Genomic DNA, 14,619 nt, shown 5'->3' with positions numbered 1-14,619 from the left:
ATAACCCTTCACGTATGACCAATCTTTCTACTCAGAGTCTTTTGAAGTCCACAAACATGAGTTGTAGCAGGACACCACTCTTCTTCTGAAGCTGGTGAGCTGTGACCTGGATGGGAGGGAGGTAAAGGAGGCTGTCCCCATCCATGTTCTCAAGGACACTCAGGTCAGTGTTCAGCAGCCCAGGACTGTCACCTATATAGCCAGGTATCTTTGAAGGCCTGTTTTGAGTAGCAGCCCTCAGGTTGGTCTCATCTAACTCTCTATGCAGCTCTGTGGGACAGATGGAAGGCAGAAGCCTCACCAGTGCATGTCCACATCTGCAGCTGATGGCCCTAGGAAGATGGAGCCTCACCCCCACTGTTTGAAGGTTTAGTCTCGTCACACATGGGGTCTCACTCTCACATTTGCCCTTTCTAGACACTTTGTGGAATTTCTTAAAACTAGATGCCAGAGCCAGGGTGAAGGTGTATGCATGTAATCCAGGGACTCTGGAGGCGTAGATTGGAGAGTAGCCATAGATTCAAGGCCATCCTTGGTTATATAAGGCGCAGTAATCTAGCTTGGTTGTAGTGTGAGATCTCTCTCTTTAAAAACTGAAAGTGAACATCAGGACTAGTGTCAGTGTGTCCAGCGTGCACATAAGTTCTTGTTCCTGGGTTCTTGCCCAGCATAAAATAAAACCAGGTGTAGCCTGCCTGATATTGGAGTTGGAGACAAGAGGATCAGGCAGTCAAGGTATGTACCAACACAGAGATTGAAGGTAGTGTGGTAGGAATGACACTATTTTAAATAAACAATCCCTACTCTCAAATCTTAATGCCCATATCTCAGAAAACAATGACATGGCATCCCATCACAACCGCATATTCCTTGTGTATCAGAATACCTTTCCCATGGAGAGACAAAAACCGAGCATCCAGATGTGCAGTGAATATTTTGTATGACTCACATCAGGAATTGACCTGAGCATTGAGTTCATCCCCTGCGCACTTCACTGAGGAGCTGTTCAGTAAGTATTGATCATGTGGGAGGGAGGTGTGGAGGGCATGGGGACCTCCTCTCCTTTGCTAATAAGAAAGGCAGAAAGCAGCTGCCCCTTGAAGCTGTGAGACTCTCTGGTGTTATGCTGCCCCCTGTGGCCCTTCTATACCAGCTACATGTCACTGGTGCACCTGATTTGCTGAAGTCCCTGCTTCAACTCAGGCCACAACTGGGGTGGTTAGGTGGGTTTCTGGCTGGAGTGGAGGGAGGCTTGCTCTGCTAAACCCATCTGATATGCTTTAGTTTTTTCTTTTTTCATTCCCCCTTTCCCATTCATCATAATAAAGAAACAAACATCTTTCAAACCTGGGCTACCCAGGCAATGTCCCTGAAAAAATGTCATAGACAGAGAGCTGCTTCTCCTGGACCTGGTCTCCACAATGAGGATGACTGGGTGGCTGGTCAAGAATGAAATTCACACCAGGGCGAGATTCAGAATCACAAGATGGCTGGCAATGTGTCTGTCTGTCCACTGAGTGTCTGCTTCCCTTGTGATTTATGAGTACATTCCCTAGCAAGCATGGGAAAGAAGCAGCAGGCCTGCTAAGGCTTACTACCACAGCACTTGGACATAGAGAAAGGTGCATGTCCTTATTGTTTTGTCATTTATTCACTTATTTATAGACAGGCTTTCTCTGTTTGGCGTTGTCTCTATATCCAGACTGGCATGTCTCCCAAGTGTTTCGATCAAAGGCATGCACCACCACCACCACTATTGGCTACAGGTGCATCAACCTTGCTGGCCTGGAGAAAGCCTGTGTTGAAAACACAAGCTGTAACAGCATCTGTGAGTTGACATTTGAGGGAATACATGTGCTCCTTTGATAAAAGTTTGAGAATACACGAGAATGTGTACAAGGACACAGATGAACAAGCACACAAGTGTAAACATATTACATATGAGTGTGTCTACACACACACACACACACACACACACACACACACACACACACACACACCAAAGCAAGTATAGTGATAAAGAAACACAAAGTTAATTGAAGGACAAGGTAGCCATTGGAAGTCCTGACCTCTGCAGGAGCATCCTGGTGAGCAAAACCAGGAGAGTGAGACAGGGTGATGTTGCTGATAACACTGGGATCATCCTCTCTGGATGCTAGGTGGTTGACAGGACCCAGTATGCCAAGCTTTTGGGAAGCTTATGACTGCTGAGTAGATACAGTTGTTGGGCTGAAGAGATGATCCCAGCTGTGTTAGCATTTGGGTCACCTAATGTCTCTGTTCTCTGCAGCTTGAGACTAGGCAGCAGGCCCCGCACAAGGAGAACAGAAAATCAACTTCATCAATTCTACTAACATTCCCCCAAAATTATTGAGTTATGTATATTGTGTTAGAAATAAAATGCATTGTTCCAAGAAGTTGTTGTTTTTTAAAAAATCTGTTCATCTCTTTGTACATACCAATCCAAGTTCCCTCTAGCACCCCTCCTCCTGCTCTCCTCTTGGCACCTTCTCCTCAAACTGGGTTAGGCCTCCCATGGGGAGTCTAAGGAGTCTGTCCCATCACCAAGTTGAGGCAGGACCAAGGCCCTCACCCTTGTGTCTAGGCTGAACAAGGTATGTCTCCATAGGGAATGGGCCCCAGACATCCAGGTCACACACTAGGTATAGATCCTTTCCTCACTGCCAGTGATCCCCTACACACTGCTCAAGCCACCCCTCCTTCAACTGCATTCAGCGGGTGTGGGGCTAGTTTGGTCCTATGCAGTCTTCCCTGCTGTCTCTCTGGAGACAGTGAGATCCTGCTAGCTCTGGTCTGCTGTTTCTGTGCTTTTTCCCACCCTGATCTTGGCCCCTTTGCTCATATTATCACTCCTCTCTCTCTTTGACTGGTCTCTAGAAGCTTGGTATAGTGGTTAATTGTAGATCTCTGCATCTGTTTCCAACAGTTCCTGCATGAAGGTTCTATGATAATTGAGGGAGTCCTCAATCTGATGGCAGGGGAGGCCAGTTCAGGTATCTTCTCCACTATTGCTTGGCATCTTATCTGGGCCATCCTTATGGATTTGGGCAGATCCTGAGTGCCAGGTTTCTTGATCATCCCGTAATGTCTCCCTCATTCAAAGTATTTCTTTTCTTGCTCTCTTTCTCTGATCTTCCCCCAAACTTACCATCCCATTTCCTCATGTTGTCCTCCCCACTCCCCTTCCCTCCTCTGCTCTCCATTTCCACCCCCAACCATGCTCCACATTTACTCAGGAGGTCTCATCTATTTCCCTGTCCTAGGGAGATCCATCCATGTCTCCTTAGAGTCTACTTTGGTATGTAGCTTCTCTGGGGTTGTAGACGGTAGGCTGGTTCATTATTGTTTTATGTCTAATATCCACTTATGAGTAAATACATACTATATTTGTCTTTCTGGATCTGGGTTACCTCATTCAGAATGTTTTTATTCAGGTTTCATCAATTTTACTTCAAATTTCAAAATGTCATTGTTTTCTGTTGTTGTAGTTGTAGTTTTACCACTGAGCATACTCCAGTGTGTAAGTGTGACAAGATTTCCTCATGCAATCTTCAGGCATCTAGGTACATCTAGGTTGTTCTGGTTATTACAAATAATGCTGCCATGAACATAGTTGAGCAAATGTCCTTGTGGTGTGAGTGTGCATCCTTTGTGTATATGCCCAAAAGTGGCATTGATTTGTCTTGAGGTAGACTGATTCCCAACTTTCTGAGAAACTGCCAAAGTGATTTCCAAAGCAGCTGTACAAATTTTCAGTCTCAATAGCAATGGAGGAATTTTTCCCTTACTCCACATCCTTTCCAGTGTAAGCTGTCACCAGTGTTTTTGATCTTAGCTAAATTATTTTTGATTTGCATTTTTCTGATGAGTAAGGAAGTTGCTCAGGTCCTTCAGTGTCTTTCCTCCATTTGAGATTCCTCTGTTGAGAGTTTTCTGTTTAGATCTGTACCCAGTTTTTATTTTTATTTATTTTTTGATTGGAATTAGAAACAAGATTGTTTTACATGACAATCCCAGTTCTCTTTTCCCCCTCGTCCTCCCCTTCCAACACTGCTACTAAACCCTATCTATCACATATTCTTTCTGCTCCCCCTGGATGGCAAGGCCTTCCAAAGGGTGTCATCAGAGTCTATCATCTCCTTTGGGATAGGGCCTAGGCCCGCCCCCTCGTGTCTTGGCTCAGGGAGTATTCCCTTTTGTAGAATGGGCTCCCACAGTCCATACCTATGCTAGGGATAATACTGAAATACTACAGGAGGTCCCGTAGATTTCCGAGATTTTCTCACTTAAATCCATGTTCCTGGGGTGTGGATCAGTCCCATGCTGGTATCCCAGCTATCAGTCTGGGGAGTAAGAGTTCCCTGATGTTCAGGTGAGTTGTTTCTGTGGGTTACACCAGCTTGGTCTGGACCCCTTTGCTCTTCACTCATCCTTCTCTGCATCTGGATTCCAGTTCAGTTCAGTGATTAGCTGTGAGTGTCTGCTTCTACTTCTACCAGCTGCTGGATAAGTGTTATCAGGAGGTATATAAGTCAGTCATCAATCTTATTATCAGGGGAGGGCATTTAAGGTAGCCTCTCTTCTGTTGCTTAGATTGTTAGCTGGTATCATCTTTGTAGATCTGCAGACATTTATCTAGTGCCTGATTTCTCTGTAAACCTAAAATGTCTCCCTCTATTATGGTATCTCCATTTTGTTATCTTCTATTCTTCTCCTGATTCAACCCTTTTGCTCCCTCATGTCCTCTGCATCCCTCCTCTTCTCCCCTTCTCATTCTCCTATCTCCCTTCCCCCTATTCCCGTGCTCTCAATTTGCTCAGGGGATCTTGACCCTTTCCCCTTCTCCAGAGGACCATATATGCCTCTCTCAGGGTCCTCCTTGTTTACTAGCTTCTCTGGCAGTGTTGATTGTAAGCTGGTAATCCTTTGCTCCATGACTAAAATCCACATATGAGTAAGTACATATCATGTTTGTCTTTTTGTGACTGGGCTACCTCGCTCATAATGGCTTCTTCTAGTTCCATCCATTTTCCTGCAAATTTCAATATTCCATTGTTTTCTTTTATCTGCTGAGTAGTACTCCATTGTGTAAATGTACCACAGTTTCTCCATCCATTCTTCAGTTGAGGGGCATCTAGGCTGCTTCCAGTTTCTGGCTATTACAAATAGTGCTTCTATGAACATCGTTGAACAGATGTGTTTGTTGTATGAATGTGCTTCTTTTGGGTATATGCCTAGGAATGGAATTGCTGGATCTTGTGGCAGACTGATTCCCATTTTCTTGAGGAGTAGCCATACTGATTTTCAAAGTGGCTGTACATGTTGGCACTTCCACCAGCAGTGGAGAAGTGTTCCCCATTCTCCACATCCACTCCAGCATAAACTGTCATTGATGTTTTTGATTTTGGCCATTCGGACAGGAATAAGATTGTATCTCAGAGTTGTTTTGATTTGCATTTCCTTGATGGCTAAGGATCTTGAACACTTTCTTATTAGTCTTTCAGCCATTTTAGATTCCTCTATTGAGAATTGTCTATTTAGTTCTGTATCCCACTTTTTAATTGGATTGTTTGGTGTTTTGGAGACTAGCTTCTTGAGTTCTTTGTATATTTTAGAGATCAGCCCTCTGTCAGATGTGGGGTTGGTGAATATCTTTTCCCATTCTGTTGGCTGCCGTTTTCTTGTTGAGCCTTTGCCTTACAGAAGCTTCTCAGTTTCAGGAGGTCCCATTTATCAGTTATTGATCTCAGTGTCTGTGCTATTGGTGTAATGTTCAGGAAGCGGTCTCCTGTCCCAATTAATTCAGGGGTATTTCCCAATTTGTCTTCTAATAGTGTTAGTGTAGCTGGGTTTATGTTGAGGTCTCTGATCCATTTTGACTTACTTTTTGTGCATGCTGATAGGCTTGGGTTTATCTGCAGTCTTCTACATGTCCACATCCAGTAATGCTGGCACCATTCGTTGAAGATGTTCTCTTTGTTCTGTTGTATAAATTTGGATTGTTTGTCAAGAATCAGGTGTTCGTGGGTGTGTGGGTTAATATCAGGGTTTTCAATTCTATTCCATTGATCTACTGGTCTATTTTTGTGCCAATACCAAGCTGTTTTCAGGGCTATAGCTCTGTAATAGAGCTTGAAGTCAGGGATGGTGATGCCTCCAGAAGTTCCTTTATGGTACAGGGTTGTTTTGGCTATCCTGGGTCTTTTATTTCTCCATATAAAGTTGAGAATTTTTTTACAAGTTCAGTGAAGAATTGGTTGGTATTTTGTTGTGGATTGCATTGAAATTGCAGTTTGCTTTTGGCAAGATTGCCATTTTTACTATGTTGTTCCTACCTATCCAAGAGGATGGGAGATCTTTCCATTTTCGGGTATCTTCTTTAATTTCTTTAGAGACACAAAATTCTTATGGTACAGGTCTTTCACTTTTTTGGTTAGTGTTACCTCAAGGTATTTTATCTTTTTTGTGGCAATTGTAAAGGGTGATTTTTCTGGTTTCTTTCTCCACCAATGTGTCATCCGTATATAGTAGGTCTAAGGTTTTTTTGAGTTAATCTTGTATCCTGGCATTTTGCTGAAGGTGTTAATCAGTGGTAGGAGTGCCCTGGTAGAGTTTTTTTGGGTCACTTATGTAGCCTATCATATCATCTGCAAATAGTGAGAGTTTGACATCTTCCTTTCTGATTTGTATTCCCTTGATCTCCTTTTGTTGTCTTATTTCTCTAGCTAGAACTTCCAGGACAATATTGAAGAGGTATGGAGAGAGTGGACAGCCTTGTCTCATTCCTGATTTTAGAGGAATTGCATTGATTTCCTCTCCATTTAATTTGATGTTGGTTGTCAGCTTGCTGTATATTGCCTTTATTATGTTGAAGTATGTTCCTGTTATCCCTGATTTCTCCAGGACTTTTATCATGCAGGGGTGTTGGATTTTGTCAAAGGCTTTTTCGGCATCTATTGTGATGATCATGTGATTTTTTTCCCTAAGTCTGTTTATATGGTGTATTACATTGATGGATTTTCATATGTTGAACCATCCTTGCATCCCTGGGATGAGGCCTGCTGGATCAGGATGGATGATTTCTCTAATGTGTTCTTGGATTCGATTTGCCAGTATTTTATTGAGAATTTTTGCATCAATGTTCATGAGGGATATTGGTCTGTAGTTCTCTTTCTTACTTGTGTCTTTGTGTGGCTTGGATATCAAGGATATTGAAGCCTCATAAAAAGAGTTTGGCAATGACCCTTCTGCTTCTATTGTGTAGAATACTTTGAGGAGAATTGGTATTAGCTGTACTGTGAATTTCTGATAGAATTCTGCACTGAAGCCATCTGGCCCTGGGCTTTTTTTGGTTGGGAGACTTCTAATGACTGCTTCAATTTCATTAGGGGTTATAGGTCTATTTAGGTTGCTTACCTGTTCTTGATTTAATTTTGTTAAGTGAAATCTGTCCAGAAAATTGTCCATTTCCTTTAGATTTTCAAATTTTGAGGAATATAGGTTTTCAAAGTATGACCTGATGATTCTCTGGATTTCCTCTGTGTCTGTTATTTCCCTCTTTTCATTCCTGATTTTATTAATTTGCATGTTCACTCTTTGTTGTTTGGTAAGTTTGGATAAAGGTTTGTCTATCTTGTTGATTTTCTTGAAGATCCAAATTTTTGTTATTTTGATTTTTTATTGTTCTCCTAGTTTCCATTTTATTGATTTCAGCCCTCAATTTGATTCATTCCTGGCATCTGCTCCTCCTGGGTGTATTGGCTTTTTTGTTTTCTAAAGTTTTCAGTTGTGCTATTAATTCTCTGTGTGATTATTCTCCTGTTTCTTCATGTGGACATTTAGCACTATGAACTTTCCTCTTAGCACTGCTTTCAAAGCATCCCATAGATTTGGATATGTTGTGTCTACATTCTCATTGAATTCTAGGAAATCTTTAATTTTTTTATTTCTTCCTGGACCCATGAATTGTGCAATTGGGTGTTACTTAATTTCCATGAGTGTGTAGGTTTCTGTAGTTCTTGTTGTTGTTGAATTCTAATTTTAAAGCATGGTGGTCTGATAAGACACAGGGGGCTATTTCAGTTTTTTGTACCTGTTGAGGTTTGTTATGTTGACAAGTATGTGGTTGATTTTAGAGAAGGTTCCATGTGGCGCTGAGAAGAAGGTAAATTGGTTTGTATTTGGATGGAATGTTCTATAGATATCTGTTAAGTCCAATTGCACCATAACTTCTATTAGTTTTGTTTCTTTGTTAAGTTTCTGCCTGGTGTTCCTGTCCACTGGTGAGAGTTGGGTGTTGAAATATCCCACTATAAGTGTGTGCAATTTTATGTGTGATTTGAATTTTAGTAATGTTTCTTTTACAAACGTGGATGCCTTTGTATTTGCGGCATAAATGTTCAGAATTGAGATTTCATCCTGATGGATTTCTCCTGTGATGAGTAGGAAGTGACTTTCTTCATCTCTTTTGACTGATTTTAGTTTAAAGTCCAATTTGTTGGATATTAGGATTGCTACCCTCACTTGTTTCTTGGGTCCATTTGATTGGAAGATCTTTCCCCAACCTTTAATTCTTAGGTACTGTCTGTCTTTGAAGTTAAGGTGTGTTTCTTGTATGCAGCAGAAGGAAGGATTCTGTCTTCTTATCTATTCTGCTAATCTGTGTCTTTCTATAGGGGAGTTAAGACCATTTATGTTGATAGATATTAATGACCATTGATTATTGTTCATTCTTGTTTGTTTTTGATTTGGAGATGGTGGTGAGATTATGTGTGGGATTCTATCCCTTTTTCCTTTCGGCTGTTGGTAAAGTGGGTTTATCTTGCCTATATTTTTCTGGTTGTATTTAACTTTCTTGGGTTGCAGTTTTCCTTCCAGAACTTTCTGTAGGGCTGGATTGGTGGATATGTAATGTTTGAATCTGGTTTTGTCATGGAATATCTTGTTTTCTCCACCTATAATGATTGAAAGCTTTGCTGGGTATAGTTGTCTGGGCTGGCATCCATGGTCTCTTAGGGTAGGTAGAATATCTATCCAGGACCTTCTGGCTTTCAGAGTTTCCATGGAAAAGTCAGGTGTGATTCTGATAGGTTTGCCTTTATAGGTTATTTGACCCTTTTCCTTTGCTGCGCTTAATATTTTCTCTTCGTTGTGTATGTTTGGTGTTTTGATTATTATGTGGCAAGGTGACCTTTTTTGGTTCAGTCTATTTGGTGTTCTGTAGGCTTCTTGTATTTTCATTGGTATGTCTTTCTTTAGGTTGGGAAAGTTTTCTTCTATGATTTTGTTGAATAGGTTTTCTGCACCTTTGAGTTGGATTTCTTCACCTTCTTCTATACCTATTATAATTAGCTGTGGTCTTTTTATGGTATCCCATATTTCCTGGATATTTTGTGATAGGGATTTGTTGGACTTAAGATTTTCTTTGGTTGATGAATCTATTTCCACAAGTGTCTTCAACTCATGAGATTGTCTCTTCCATCTCTTGTATTCTATTGGTTATGCTTACATCTGTACTTCCTGATCATTTACCCAGCTTTTCTATTTCCAGCATTCCCTCAGGTTGTGCTTTCTTTATTGTCTTTATTTCAGTTTTTGTGTCTTGAACTGTTTCTTTGAGAGATTTGTTGATATCTTGTATTTTTTGGTTTGTTTTTTCTTCCAATTCCTTAAGGGATTTTTTTCATATCCTCTTCGAGGCCCTCCAACATTTTCATGAAGACAATTTTAAGGTCATTCTCTTCTGGTTCATCTGCATCATGATGTTCAGGTCCTGCTGGTATATGGTTCCTAGTTTCCGGTGGTATCATATTGGGTTTTCTGTTGTTGGATGTGCTTTTACCTTGTCCTCTTCTCATCCTATCTTCTGGTGGGTGTAGCAGGAATTTCTTCCTCTCCTCTTGGGTATGGGACCAAGGTTCTCTTCTGGTAGATGCAAACAGATCCAATACTCTGATGTAGGTCCTCTTCTTGTGGATGGAGGTGTCATTGTTACCCGGGCATCGGCAGTTTTTGGGCATGCCGGTCCAGCTGGGCCAGCAGGTGGAGGCAGAATTGTCACCGGGCCTCGGTGTGTCGGATCCTGCCGCGGAACTCCATCTGGCACGCAGGTCAATGGTGTCAGATGACTCTGAGAAGTGATGAATGGGAACCACAAACAGCTCCTGGCCTACCTGGGACTGCTGATGGAGGCAGGACTGCCTCTGAGTGTTCAGTGTGACGGATCCTGTGGCCGAACTCGGTCCAGTATGCAGGTCACTGGTGTCAGAAGACTCTTGTAGAGTGAATTCTTACACTGTTGTCTACCTACGTGTTCCTCCATCAGTACAGGTGGAGATTGAGCTTCACAGGAGGTCCCTATTCCTCCAATTAATGCATTTGGGAACTGTGGCTCCACTGATCACTCCTCCTGATGCAGGCAAGGAAGAGTTCTCCAGATCACTCCTCCAAATACAGGTGGGCCCAAGGCTCAGGGGTTGATCCTCCATGTGCAGGCAGGGCCACAGGATCCAGTGATCCTTCCATCAGGTGCAGATAGGGCCCAGGTCTGGTGATCACTCCTGTAGGTGCAGGAAGGGCTGAGGATCTGGTGGTCCTTGATACAGAAGAGTTTGTCATACAGAGATGCTGGCTGGGACACAGGTGCTCTTTCCTATAGGAAGTTCTTAAGATAGCTTCTGGAAACATTGCTGTATAAGTGTCCAAGTCACTTGCCATTCCCTGCCAACTGCTTTTTGTGGTTTTGAGACAGGGTCTTTTCTGTAGCTCTGCTTTGGCAGGCTTGGTGCTATGTATCCCATGCTGACCTTAAATTTGAGGCAGTCTGTTCAGTTTCCTGAGTGAGGCAGTCTGTTCAGTTTCCTTACCTCAGCACTTCCTGATGCTTAAGTGTCTGTTTTTAATTCAAATTTTGTTTTGTTTTTTGAATTGTCTCTTGTATTTTAGGTTGGCATTGAATTTGATACATATCAGAGGCTATCTTAATCTGCTGATCACCCTTATCACCTTTGTAATTCTCATTATAATAAACCTGTGCATGTCATTCAGTACTTGAAGTATCCCAAGCAAGCCATATCCAAACTGTGCTACATCTATGGTCCAAAATGTGTCTTTTTCTGAGCTTAACATTTAAATCAAATATGCATCGGTACATCTAAAGACACAACTCTGTGGTTGCCTGGTAACCTTGGAGGCCATAAGATGGTACCGGAGCTCCTGGAACTTGAGTGAATTGTCATATGAATGCTGGGCATTGAAGTTGGGTCTTCTGGTAGTGCAACCAGCACTCTTAATCAGTAATTCATTTATCCAGTTCTTGGTCTTTTTAAAATGCAACTTGTTGTGTGCATCATCTTTTGAAAGAAAATGTGTATTTGGAATGCAGTTCTCAAGTGCCACCATTGCCATCATATCACACAGCTATCTCACAAATTACCCTCAGAGAGGGCTTGTTGACTGTTGACATTGTAGACCAGCATGTCCTGTGGGCACATCTGTGGGAGATTGTCTTCATTGTTGAGGACAGACTCAATCATCTCATGTGTCAGGCCTTGGACTTCAGTGTTAGGATAGAACAAGCTAGGTGAATAACAAGCAGATACTTACATTGTCTCTCTGCTCTCGAATGTGGCAGTGATATGTGTAGGTGAATAAATTCTTGGCTTGACTGAACACGTGTTTGTCTGACCTTAGTCACTAAGAGGTCCTGCCTCGTGGCAAGGAACCAATCAGAAGTTAGCTGGTGATGCTATGCTTTACAGCTCTGGGTGTGCTTTACAGACAAGTGCACAGCAATGATTCACAGAGCATAGCAACCACCCTGGGAGGGCCTATGGGCCATGACAACCAGTTGGTCAATCAACACAGGGCAAGCCCTCCAAGCCTGGAGGCACACCAATCCTGAGCCTGTGCGTACCCCTTGTGCTGCCCTACAAGATCTCTATGCAGCCGGTTCGAGCTGTCTTTTGTAGCCATCTGCCATGGTGGATGGATGAAAGACCCGAGCTAACATGGTGTTAGCTTGTTAAACAATAATAAAGACTCGTACAGTTTGCATCAAAAAGAATTCTTGGCTTGAATTCTGCTATATGACAGTGACCTGGATTTTAAACTGGGTAAACTCTCTTTGCATTTTTTGTCATATTTTATCATAGCTATGACAGTGAAAGTTGGATGTCTTTCTTGTCTTTGTTAGATTAATCCAGGGTGGTAAGGTGATCAATGTTCGATCAGTGATCACCAGAACCACCTGAGCCATTTAAGGTACAGTTTGCTATGTCATTGATGAGGGATAAATGATGCATTGGAGCGAGCAAAGGGAAAGTTTATTAAAGGAAAGTGAGATAAGCTCCCGACTGTGAAAGTAGCCATGACGAGGGATAATGCCCAAGTACACTGTACTGAGCTGGAAGTTTCATTGGTTATTTCTAACTGAGATTCATCATTTTCTATGTATAAATATGGGTTGAAGCAATGAGTGCAAAATACTGATTGTATATCTGCTGGCCCTGTCATGGGATGATCGTGCCCCATTTTCCCAGTCAGATAAGAGATGATCACTGGCTGTGGTGGTCATCCCTGTTCATTCTTGTTTGCTTGTTTTGCTGCCTATTAATTAGACATGTTCTCTTGGTCATGTGATCAACTAGTTACCACAGAGCCTTGTCCTTGTTGTTCATCAGGATTAGTCTCCTAAGTCAATACTTAATTCTACTGATTTCCCTCTTAGACATATTCTCCAGGATTGGGACAAATTTATCTACAAGCCCCAAAGAAAGAGGTGAAATTGGTCATGTTAATGTTAGAGAGAAACCATTGAGAGCCAATTTAAGCACAATATCATTCTTCAGTTTTCTGACTACTTCTGTGAGTGACTCTGGACATGGAGGCTCATACCTTAAGCCCAGCTCTTTGGATTCAGAAGTCTGTATTCCAAGAGTTAAAGAGGTATGATACAGGAAGATCAGTAGGTCAAGGGCACCTTCTACTACTTAGCAAGTTCAATACAAACCTAAAATACATGAGACCCCCATACTGAAACAGTAAAACAAAAACAGGCCCCTTTGAAGCAGGGGGTGACAGCATTCCCAAAATCCCAGCCACTCGGGAAGCTGAGGCAGACTGCATCAAATTTAAGCCCTGCATGTGCTATATAGTAACAGGCTTGCTAAAGCAGAGCTACGGAAAAGATCCTATCTCAAAACAACACTGTAGCCTATCTGTATTCAGATTGCAGTCTATTGGTGTTTGAATACAAATGCCAGCCCCAAACAACAGGCACTGGACAATAAGGAGGGCTTGTGGCCACACAAATACACTCCTAGAACTTAGGAGGCTGAGGCAGGAGGTTGGCCTCAAGTTCAAGGCCAGCGCCCATTTTGAATTTTTAAATTGTGTTTTTCAAGACAGTATTTCTGTGTAGCCCTGGCTGTCCTGGAACTTGCTCTGTAGACCAGGTTGGCTTAAACCCAAAGATCTGCCTGCCTCTGCCTCCTGAGAGCAAGGATTAATGGTGTCCACAATCACTGCCCAGGTCCATTTGAATTTTGTTTGATTGTTTATTGTATGTGATTTTGTTTTCATAAGACTGAGTTTCTCTGCACAAGAGCCGCAGCAATCCTGGTACTCACTCTATAGACCACACTGTCCTTGAACTCACAGAGAACTGACTGCCTCTGGATTCTGAGTGCTGGATCAAAGGCATCACCTCCACCACACCACCCATTTTGAAGCTTGAAAACACAGTGCTATTTATATTTGGGGATGGGGAATGATTGTGAAGGTCAGGGGAACATGTGCAAGGTGGTTCCCTACTCAATCATGAGGATTCTGGGGATGGAACTCAAGGAGACCATTTGGTAACAGCTGTCTTTACCCCTTGAACTCTCTCTATACCCACATTCTGTCTATGCTCACCTGTCCCAGTCTTTAACTCTCACTAGCTCTGGTTTGGTCTCTGTATCTGGATTCTCCAGAGAGCAAAGCGGCCTTTCATCTTCCTAATGTTGCTGCTCCTCCCTTTGGGTCTCATGCAAGTCTTGGGGGTTGAGGAGACAACTCACTGGGAAAACTCTTGCTGCTCAACATTACAACTTGAGTGCAAATCTCCAGCAGTATTGTCAAAAGCTCTGTGTAATGAAAAAATAAGTGATTCCAGTGCTCGGGGGTGGGGTAGAGACAGGAGAATCCCAGGACTCTCTGGCTGCCACTCTCTCAGTCTGGCTGAAGTGGTGAGTTTAGAGTCAGTGAGAGATCACACTTCAAAATATAAATGCAAGGAAGATGCCTAAGTTGGACCTGTGGCCTCCGAGTCTGTCTGAGTGTGTGTGTGTGTGTGTGTGTGTGTGTGTGTGTGTGTGTGTGTGTGTGTGTGTGTGAGTGTGTGTGAGTGTGTGTGTGTGTGTGTGTGTGAGTGTGTGTGTGTGTGTGTGTGTGTGTGTGTGTGTGTGTGTGTGTGCAGACATGATTGTGATAGGTAATAGGTTCGAATCTCTCAGCACTTCCTTCATGGATCATTGTTCCTCCTCCCCACAGCAGACCACGACCACAGAGACAGTGTCAAGAGAGGTCACCACAGGTGCCAGAGCCTGTTACAGCCAT

Source organism: Cricetulus griseus, chromosome 8 (assembly GCF_003668045.3).
Source record: "Cricetulus griseus strain 17A/GY chromosome 8, alternate assembly CriGri-PICRH-1.0, whole genome shotgun sequence".
Taxonomy (NCBI): Eukaryota; Metazoa; Chordata; class Mammalia; order Rodentia; family Cricetidae; genus Cricetulus; species Cricetulus griseus.
Note: the sequence above shows the minus strand (reverse complement) of the source record.